General features: G+C 44.3%; 2 protein-coding genes across 6 annotated transcripts in view; one reads left to right on the forward strand and one right to left on the reverse strand.

The window, feature by feature from the left end:
- LOC116842113 (beta-1,4-N-acetylgalactosaminyltransferase bre-4) overlaps positions 1-5,938 on the reverse strand; it is a 153,219-nt gene extending 147,281 nt beyond the window's left edge. For both annotated transcript variants that reach the window (XM_032810852.1, XM_032810851.1), the window contains exon 1: positions 5,426-5,938. The gene's annotated coding sequence lies outside the window, so the exon portion shown is untranslated. The remainder of the gene's footprint in view (positions 1-5,425) is intronic.
- Positions 5,939-7,359: 1,421 nt separating this feature from the next.
- LOC116842112 (protein bicaudal C) overlaps positions 7,360-10,632 on the forward strand; it is a 40,844-nt gene continuing 37,571 nt past the window's right edge. The window contains exon 1 of one of the 4 annotated variants that reach the window (XM_032810845.1): positions 7,360-7,375. The gene's annotated coding sequence lies outside the window, so the exon portion shown is untranslated. Of the gene's footprint in view, positions 7,376-8,562; positions 9,026-9,101; positions 9,309-10,632 lie in introns of those variants that run through there. The other 3 variants (XM_032810847.1, XM_032810844.1, XM_032810846.1) reach the window with 3 other exon arrangements.

The raw sequence follows: 10,632 nt of genomic DNA on the forward strand, positions 1-10,632 counted from the left end.
CGAGAGAAAAAAAGAAATTCTTATTTTATTTTATTAAACTAAAAGAATGTCATTTTTTACTAATATAGTTAAAATAAAAATATTATGATTTTATTTTTAATATATTCACATATGTATAATAAGTTTAATATGTTTTCTAAACATGTTAGATATAGAAGTGGTAAAGAAAAAAAAAGAGCGGAAAAAGAAGAAATAGTGATATAATAAAATTATTTCCTTCAATTATTATGTTTCTATTAATAATTGGATTGATAATTTATTAATTATTACTTAATTATTATACATATATGTGTTTAAATATGTTTCGATCGAAATGACCGATACGCGCCCATTCCCGGGTTAAGCTCATCTTCAGATGCCGTGCAAATTGGCTATGGAGCATTCGGAGGTGAATTTCAGATGATTTTAGACACAAGAACGGACCATGACACCGGCCTTAGTGTGCACTGGTACGCATTAATGCATCCAATCGAATTCGTCATGAGAAACAGTCGCGTTTCAGTCATGTTCGATGAGATCTCGCGCTAACAGAGCTTATCCTACAACATCGCAAACGCGCTGATTCGCCGATCTCTCTTCACTAATATCTTGATATTTTGTTTGTTCGAAAAATGGTAGAGGAATTTTTCGTTCAGTTCAACCTAATCTACCTAATGTGACTTAATTTGTCAATATTTATCGCGTATCTTGTATATTAGCTCAGAATAGGAGCGATTAGATGAACATTACGTTCGGCTCCGCGCTGCTTTGTATTCTCTAAGGGCTAAAGTCGATTAATCTTCGAAACGTATCATTAGCGCGGAAGCAGACAGGCGGGGGATGACGGATAATTGGGAGATGGGGTCATCGCTGTTTCACCATTATGATCGCGGGAAATAATACCGATATATTTTCGTATATCGCTGCGGAGCACTTGGCGAATTGTACCAGGCTGGAAAATGCGGGAAACTCGAGCTTGCGGCGCGCATCCTCGCGTAACATAAACCGCGCGGTAAAATTCGATATCGCGATCATATCTGCTGTATGAAAATAATTTGGCAAAAATTGCGAACCAACAAGCGCGGTCACACGAACCGGTCTGGCCCTCTTCGCCCGCCTCTCCGCAGCACAGATACGACTGTGTAGTCATGGCGACCCCGCGCGCAACGTATTGTATCCGTAACGGACGAGTATTGCACGTTGCGTATCGCGATCCGGTTCGTGTCGAGCGCGCCGGCCGTAATTGTATTATATTTCGGAATAATCGAAGCGGGCTCGATAGGCAGGCGGGAAGAGCGCTGGATGTGAAACGTTGCGCTGAAGCGCGACGGCGATTCGGCGCAATCCCGAGGCGGACAGCCTCCATAATCGAGCCGCGAGACAAACGACTGATTACGGCCATGTGGCCGATAATGGCGCCGTTTCCAAGATCTTATGGACGATTTCGATACATTGCGAGCAAGCGAGCGAGCGAGCCAGCGAGCAGCCGTAACCGATGACATGTTACGGTCGTCTGTCGCGAAAGCGATCGCGCTTCGTTGTCATTGCAACAGGGTGCGCAACGCACGCGGGTCGCATGAATAATCAAGCGATTACTTCATTACACGCGCGTGTCGCGCGAGCGCGATTTGTTTGCGAAACGATTCCCGGCGCTCTCTTGTTGGGGGGATGGAGGGAAGAAATCTCACGCGCGCGTTACGTGCAGGCTTTAATGGAGCGCGAGTAATCGCCCGCAACCCCATTAGCGCTATTTTATTAATTCAGAATGCGAGAACCGAAGTGGTAGAAACAAGTGACGATGTAAATTCGCACAGCTCTCCCGAGGAGAGTATTGAATAACATCGCGTGGTGTCGAAAAGGAGACTTAAAATTCGAAGAAAATTTCACTCTCTCTCTTCGAGAGAGAGAGAGAGAGAGAGAGAGAGAAAGATTTTTCAGTCGTACATTCGTTCTCACCTCTGACATATGAGATTTCGCAGGTTGCTGCGAAATTAATTTCGTGTCATGTAAGAAAAATGTGGAAAATGCGCGGGCCGTTGTTTTAATTAAGCGCGCCCGATTTTTCCATTATTATCGCGCAGCATTTTGATTTAAAACGAGAAAGAAACAGAAGAAGAAAGAGAGAGAGAGAAAGATATTTAAAAATACATACACACACACACACACACACACACATATATATATATATATATATATATATATATATATATGTGAAACATTTCGCTCACATGATAATATTCTCATCGAATTTATCGGAATTCGCTGTTTAGCTAGCCATTACGCGAGCAACTCACGATCGAACGCGTCAGCATTAATTACCGCGGCATAACTAATGACTTGTGGCATAATAAAGTACAATTTGCTGTGCGAAATTCGTATCGCCGTCCTGCGCGAGAGGAATCAAATTTGTCGCAACGCAACGAGCCGTTGTTGCAATCGTCGCCGAGATTTACAGCGGCCCATTAGTGCACAGGGAACTCATTTTCGTTTTATGCAAATACGCGGACGTAAATAAGAGGACGTGGGCTCGCGTCCGTTTAATATATACACACACGTGCCGCGCATTTTCACGGTTCGTTCGCCATTGTACTCGTCGAATATCGGCGGTACTCGCGCGTGATTACTTCCGATATCGACCGGTTGACCATTGCGCCCCGAATCACTTGAATTATTAAGGCAAGTAAGAACGAGGAAATCCCGCGATCAGAATACACCGTGCACACGAGCGGCAGTTAAGTTTTCATTTTACGAACAATCGGCTTTAAGAAGCGAAATCAAAACAAAATGGGATCGACACGTTGACTCGACACGTTGAACGCCGCGTCAGTGATCGATACTACACGAACAGAATATTATAGATTTTTTCATACATATTTTTCTCGATTTTACTATATCTCTAGCAGTGTAGTAATAGACTATCAATGCACTGAGAGAAAAAATATCTAAAAGATAAGAAATACTTAACTGATGGATATTAATAACACGTTTATTTGTGCTAATAAAAAATATTTCTTAAATGAGAAAATATATATTTTCCTTTGCCTTTCGTGGAAGCAATTTAATTAATTTTATTGTGATAAGAGAATTTAAATTTAAGTAAATGTGTTGTTAGTATTCAACGCGAATGAATATTTTTTATCTTTTAGATATTTTTTTCCTTTCATAGTGTAAAATTTTTCTTGGTAAAGGACAGTAAGTTTTGTTAGAAACAGTAAATTTTCTAATAGCACACTTCAATTTCTAAAATATAACTAACACATGTGAAATAAAGGTATATTTAATTAGTAATTATCTACAAATATCCATCTGTCGATAAATATCCATCTGTCCCTCGGTTACAAAATTCTATAGTAATTTTAGTATAAAATTCTCTCCGTGTGTAATATTACCGTGTAACTAATGAAAATACATATATAGATATAATTTAATTACATATAAAAATAATCAATCGATATTTAGATACAACCAATAGAAATTCAAGTACGGTAAAATTTAAAATACCATAAAAGTGATACAATTTAAGCAAAGCGTAAATCTAGGGGTATATATTTTATTTCGTTTAATTGGCTTAATAAAATTAAATTAATTAGTTTAATTAAATTAGTTTAATAAACTAATTAAACAAGATAAAGTATATGTCCCTTGATTTGCGCTTTACAATATGCGTCTTGAATTATATTTCTTTTACCGTATTTTTTATATAATTAATCATTTAAATCCGATCAAAGAAGATTAGTGCGATAATGAATGTGTTAATAACGTTGTTATCTTAATCCAGGAAAGAGAAAATGAGAAAGAGAGAGAGAGAAAGAAAGAGAAAAGATTGAATATGAAAAAATACATATTTATCACGCAACTACTTCTTTATTTTCGTGCTCTCGCAAACTTCCTCTGGAAAGTGTTTCCAGAAGGGCGAAGTTTCGCATCGCACGGACGTATTTCGAGGTCTCTCGAATAAACGTGGCGAACCACTCACGGGAGGAATAAAGGAGGGAGCCAAGGATTCACTTGTCTCGCGGCGAGGAAAGTGAGAAATGTTTTTCGCGCGAAAAAGCGCGAAAGAAGACTTTTCGTCGGCGGTTTTCCTGGCCGCTCTTCATCCGTCTGTCTGTCCGGCGGATGACGGCTTTTATCGATGCGTACGCTTCGTCACCGCGGATTAAAAGCACACTACCGCGCATTTAGGTCACCGTGCACGTACAGCCGTCCATTGTTTCTGCACAATGCATCGCGACGAGCGCGAATTCGTTCGCGAATTTTCAGACCTTACTCCACGTCGATCTGTACCGGCGTACGTATAGTGCGTGGTGTGGTGGTTGGTCGATGGACGTGACTATTAAAACGTCACGATTTACGCCTCCCACCCCCTATTGAGATTTACTCGATTCCGTGAGACCGCTCGTCTGTTATCTGCGATTTTCAACAGCGCGACGCGCAAGTATTCGAACGCCATTGAATTAATGCGGCAGTGATGGGCGCTATTGAATCGTCGAGGTGATTTCCAGACAATCTCCGTAAGCATATCGCGCTCGCGCGGATTATCTCGCGACTTGTGAAATTGCGATTTCGCGACGAGTTCAAGTATCAGCGCGACAGTAATCGCAAATGAGCGTCCAGGTGTGTTTATACGAGAAGAGAACGTGCGGAATAGCAGTTGCGGAATTTCGGAGAGCGGCGCCCCGAGGTTTAATAAGCGACACGCATTGTAGGTACTCGCAAACTTATTACTGCAATTTCATTAGCCGTGCGCAATATGTTAACGCGAATTGTACGGGTCACGTAACACCATCGTCGCTAACGCCTCGCCGAAAATGAATCGTGCTTCGTTCCGTCGTGTATTTCTCTACAGCCACGACGTTGTGAAACGCACGAACGAAGAGAAACTGTATGATTCGAATATGTACACGAAAATTTAATGACATCTTAAAATCCTCTTGGAATATAGAAGTGAGGAAGAAATACAGAGAGAGAGAGAGAGAGAGAGAGAGAGAGAGAGAGAGAAAGACAGAGATTGTTCACTGTAATATAGACTTCGACTTGGATGAAATATCTTTAAATGAATTTATGATATCGTAAAAGATATCGAAGAAAACGCGAACGATTAAGATAGCATCGAAACTCCCACATCATATATCTCTCTTATCTTATCGGTGTTATTTGTCTATATATTCTAGATACTCATTCAAATTCCAAAATTACTCGGACTGTAACTCCAGATTAGCGTGATCCACCTTGAAACTCTGTTTCTCTCTCTCTCTCTCTTTCTTTCTCTCTTTCTAGGTTACGGTATCTCTCGCAGTCAGCTGTCACATGAGCAAGCGCGCGGCGCGGCGATGACGTAACCTCCCAGCAGACGAAGAGAGACACAAACAACACAGCAACAGCGCAGCGCAGCACGGCATGCGGTATATACAACACATCAAGACTGTATGAAACATCCACTCACCCTTATCGCATCGAGCGTCGATTCGACGACAGTATCGTCAGCCTGTCTCGACGTGGCGAGCACGCAGCATCCAGGCTCCATGGGAGAGAGAGAAGTCCCGTCACGTCTGAAGCACACGAAATGAACGCGTTGACATCGCGTGGCAAGTCCGTGTAGCGTCGACGATTCCGACACTCGCGAGGTCCTCGCAGTTAAAGTAAACACGTTCGGCGGCCACGTGATCGTATCGGATTGCGTCGCGTTGCGTCGCGTCGCGTCGCGTCGCAGCCTCCGCGGTCGGCCTTGGTTGCGAGACGACGAGGTCGCGCTTGCAGGCACGCCGTTGCTCCCGTTCGACTATCTCTCTCGCTCTCGTCTTATCGGGCTATCGCGAGCCGACGATTCGTCGGCGTATCGCTGATGTGCCGACGATGCACAGCTCCGCTGACGTTTCTGGCCGGAGGATCGGCCGCCTGCGTCGTCGTCGGGCGAGGGGCGCGTGGAGCTCGACTCGTGAAAACCACTGTCGTTGACATCTCGTCGCGAAACTGCGGCCAGTTCGAGCAAACGCCGGCGTCGCGGCAGCACCGACGGAAGCCCGGCGCGCTGATTGGCTGTGGCCGTTCGACCCCGAGACACGCGGTCGAGCGGCCCGGCTGCATGGCCGTCTGGCGACATCTAGCGTGGAGCCCTCACAATATCTCGAGATGCTACGTTATCGATCCCGGGGTGACTGCAGATTACTCTAACCGAGATTCAAGCTCATTGAATAAGTGAATCTTTGTAAACACCGCTAGATGACGCGAGACGGCCACCGGGAAATTTCGCGCGATACCAGAAGCTAGTGACAGATAGTATTATTTGCGATCATATTTTTGCGATAAGTACAAGAGTCTGTACATTAAAGTGGATAATCGCGAATCCATTGTAGGTAAAGCAGAAAATGAAACAGAAAACGAACGCTAATGAGCAATAAATACAAATAGGAACCAAAATAATTTCTCGAATGTCTTTTCTAGTGTCTCTTACATGTATTTACAGAAAAATATTTTTGCGGCTCGTTAGACATAATAGATCTAGCAATTATTATTAGTTGCACGATTTCCGTTACGAGTCGCCATCGTGCCTGTCGAGAAATCGAAGAAGTAGTACGACTAAATGGCAAATCAGACGACTTTCCTATTTACAAAGTTCATGATTTCTTTTTTAAGTGTATGATGACTCTACGCTTGTTTGAGATCCCTCTTATTTTTTATGTAATCGCATGATTCAACAACACGCTAGACGACTTAAATTCGATCAGATTTGATGAATTTTTCTTTGAACATTCCACAAGCTAAACCCGCCGCTTGTTCTGACAAATCATCGTATACGAGCACACTTTCATTTCTTCAACTCTTACTGCTATCCTCTCTTTTGCAGATATACAGAGAAGCGACAGCTGTGATAAGCTGGTAAATGTCTGTTACCTTATCTATTATGCGCAACATACACAACTGAATAGATACGTTTTGTGATTAAAAAGTAATACGAATCAAACTTAAATGAGCGACCAAGCAAAAGATCCAGCCCAGAAAGCGTAAAGTGGAAAACGACCAGGTCGAAGGAAATTGCGATGCCGAATGGAAAAAAGGACCTTACACGATCGGGCGAGGGAGTCGACGACATGCGCAAGTGGAAAAGAAAGTGCAGCGCATGTGTACGGCGAGAAAGGAACGGGGGCGACCAGACGAAGAGGCAGTAACGGTGGACTTCCACGTTACGCGCGTTCGCCGAGAGACTGGAGAACGTGCGAGGAACCCGCCGTCTCCGTCGCCTCCACCGCCGCCACCATCGCCGCCACCACCGCAATGCTGCACGCGGCTTTTCGCTCTCGTGTGCGCGCATCAGTCGACTTTCAAATTGACGCGCGGTCGGTACACGCGGTTCTTCCGTCGGCGCTGATCGCCGCGCATGGACCACGTCAGAGAGGTACGTACGAATTTTCGATTTTAGATCTTAGGGCGGAGCGCACACGGAAAAATGCTGTTGCATCAACAGAAATTGCCAACATCGTCGTAATTGGCGTAAGTCTTCTTGATTCAATGGCAATGCCATTGAAGCTAATACTTGAGTCATTGAAGCAATATACGATATATTGGTTTCAATAATATTCCCAGCCAGAAATGATTCGTCAATCGATGTCGAAATGATGTCGAATCGACGTCGATTTCACGATTTCGATGTCGATTCGACATCGTTTCGACATCGATCAACGAATCATTTCTGGCTGAGTTGCTGTTGAATCATGAAGATTTATTCCAATCACGATGATATTGGCAATTTCTATTGATGCAACAGCATTTTTTTTCATGCAGATTTTCGCATAAAGTATAACGCATGAGGGAATAGATTCACTTCTATTCCGGGAATAGAAATTAAGGATTGGTCCAATCTCTGATTGGTTCACTCTCTTACACGTTGTGCGTTATGCTTTATGTAGAAGTCTGCGTTCTTGTTCTTAGATTTTTGCTATTTGATAAAAAACCAGTTGATCGAAGCTCGGAGCCTTGATCGTCGAAAGATTTAAACCTGACTCGAGAATGGCATTGCGATAAGATCAAAAGGGGATGTATGAGCTTTAGAAAATTAACTGAAATTTCGCGAAAGAATTCGCGTGGCCGCATTAGCGGCATTTTCGTCGTGTTTGTTCTCGAATAATTTTACATTTGGTAACAGCAAAGGAGATTAGAATATCTCGATCATGTAACTTCTATCTAGTTTAGCGGAAACGTAAACAAGTAACAAGTTTCACATTTACATACATTATGCGAAAAGTTGCGTAATCGCAACTAAAGTCGCAAAGTTCACGTGGAAAATTTTTCATTTTTCACGAGTTGATACGAGTTGACGAAAATGATACATGATCGATACTTTGAGAAAGGCGAATATATACGAAGAGGTATGAGAGCGCAGAAAGATACTACCTTCCTTTGAAAGGGCACCAACCTGTGCGAATTTCCTCGCGAGCCGCTCCTGGCGCTCTCCCCGCCAGAAGCGCGAAATCGCTCGGAAATGAATTCGTGGGTCGCGCGTGCGATACACGCGCGACATGTGTCTGAGGAAAACAACTTTTTGCCGGTGACGAAGGACTCTCCGCTGTACAACACACAACACGAGACGCACGATAATGTGTCTTCGCACCGGCGCGTCTTCGTCGCGTTGACGTCGCTGAGGGAGTCGTTGCGCGGGCGAATCGCTGTAAAAACCAAGTGAATCTGCGCTTACCCTGAAAACCAGCCCATATTCTGGGAAACCGTCGAGGCCCGCGCCCACCCGCGACCCCCGGGTCCCCTGCCCCCTTTTACTCATGCCGTCGTCACCGTCGCCGTCGTCGCCATACTTTGTTTACAACGCGCGCCGCTATCATTCGCTCACTCGCTCGCTCTCGCTCGTCGATTACAACGGCGGTTTACAACGCTGCCGCCAATCGAGTTGGACGGCAGCAGCGGCGAGGACGAGGACCAGACCCGGGACGAGAGCAAGAAAGGACGTCGGGACCAGGACACGGCCCCGCGACGCACCGCCACGTCTCGATAAGCTCGATACACTATCGACAGTGTCGTCGTCGTCGTCGTGCAGGTCAGTTTGCGGGTCTTCGGACCGGACACATGTGACGTCCAATGACGTGCCTATAGAACGCGAGAGAGTACCCGAGCGTAAACATAACGTCGTGTCGTTCTCTTGTACTCGGATGTGTGTGCCGAGTACACCGAAACGTACAGGTGTTTCTCGCCCACCTGGCCCTGCATCTTCATTCACCCACTTACATGATAAATTATTCTCTTTCTCCCTTTTCTAAGGAAGAAAGAGAGAGAGAAAGAACGAGTACCTGTGTACATTCTCTTGAAGGACTTCTTCAAAGGTACACCCTACCCACATACGGAATTTTGAAAGCGATGCCTCTACTCGTGTGTCGCGATGTTGTTCCAAAGGTTACAACACACTCCTTACATTCTGCCGACTGCTCGTCGCGCGCGCTACCTCGTACTTAATTATATGGTATTTATTATGGGGAATGTGTGTATATCTCTCATGAAATCGTGCGCAAACAAGATCTCCGGCACATCTCCGCCACTTTTCGCAGCGAGTACGTGTACGTCCGCGTTCGGGTACTGAGACCGTTACATCACTGCCCGAGTCGTGTGCGTGCGCACGTTCAGTTGAGGCTCTCGCATTCGGCAACGGGATTCCGCGTTTCTTCGGAAGCTTCGAGAGCAAAAAGGGATTTTTAAAGGGACATACGTCGACATTTCTCGAGAAAATTGCCGTTCCCTCAGTGGTCGCGTTTGCCCGAACTCGCGGTGTAAATTCGCGAACGAAAATTGTCACGTTTGAATTGAGTAGATTTCATCTCGATTTCAATAATTATACGTGTGCAGAAAGTTGGACATCGATATCAATACTAATATTATCAAAATTAATAAATTAACAAATTGTAAGACAACGGCTTGGCCGGTCCGAACGTGCCTCTCTGTAGAGCACAAAATTGCGTGTACGTGACTCCTCTCTATCCGTATTGTCTACGTGATGTTTACATAGAGCCCCTTTTTTTCATATAGGCTGTAGAGCCGTGCAGAGGCAAACAGTTTCTTGCCCGATATGACGGACAGTTTCGGCGAATTTGCTGCATAAGGAGTAGAATACGAAATTTTATAGGCGAATATAAATTTATAAATAATATAAACAACAAGGGACCAAATTAAGACTCTTTTTTTCTGTTTCGCCCAAAGAGCGCACTCTAGGAAGACACTAGAAAATAGCGACAACACGTTGAGACTTTTGTACATAAATTATGCATCCCGAACAGACGCTTCACGTGGTCCACGTAGACTGTCGCAATGCGCACGTGTGCACACGACACTGATGACGACGACGACGACGACGACGACGACGACGACGACGACGACGACGTTCGCGTCTGCTACCGTCACGCGATAGTGTCTCGTTGCTGTTTATCGCGTACGAGTGTACGCGAGGAATTGTACACGGGACACGATCGCAGATTCACGCGTCGATAATTCGGAACACACGCCTTAATAATTTACGCAGTTAAACGAAGCGGAGTATCAAGACATTGGATCCTCCTCTATAATCATTAGAAATTATTTCTCGAGATAATATTTGGCAATATATATATATATATATATATATATATATATATATATATATATATATATATATATATA

This window comes from Odontomachus brunneus, unplaced genomic scaffold (assembly GCF_010583005.1).
Source record: "Odontomachus brunneus isolate Ranch 3 - 2012 unplaced genomic scaffold, Obru_v1 Obru_scaffold_021, whole genome shotgun sequence".
Lineage (NCBI taxonomy): Eukaryota > Metazoa > Arthropoda > Insecta > Hymenoptera > Formicidae > Odontomachus > Odontomachus brunneus.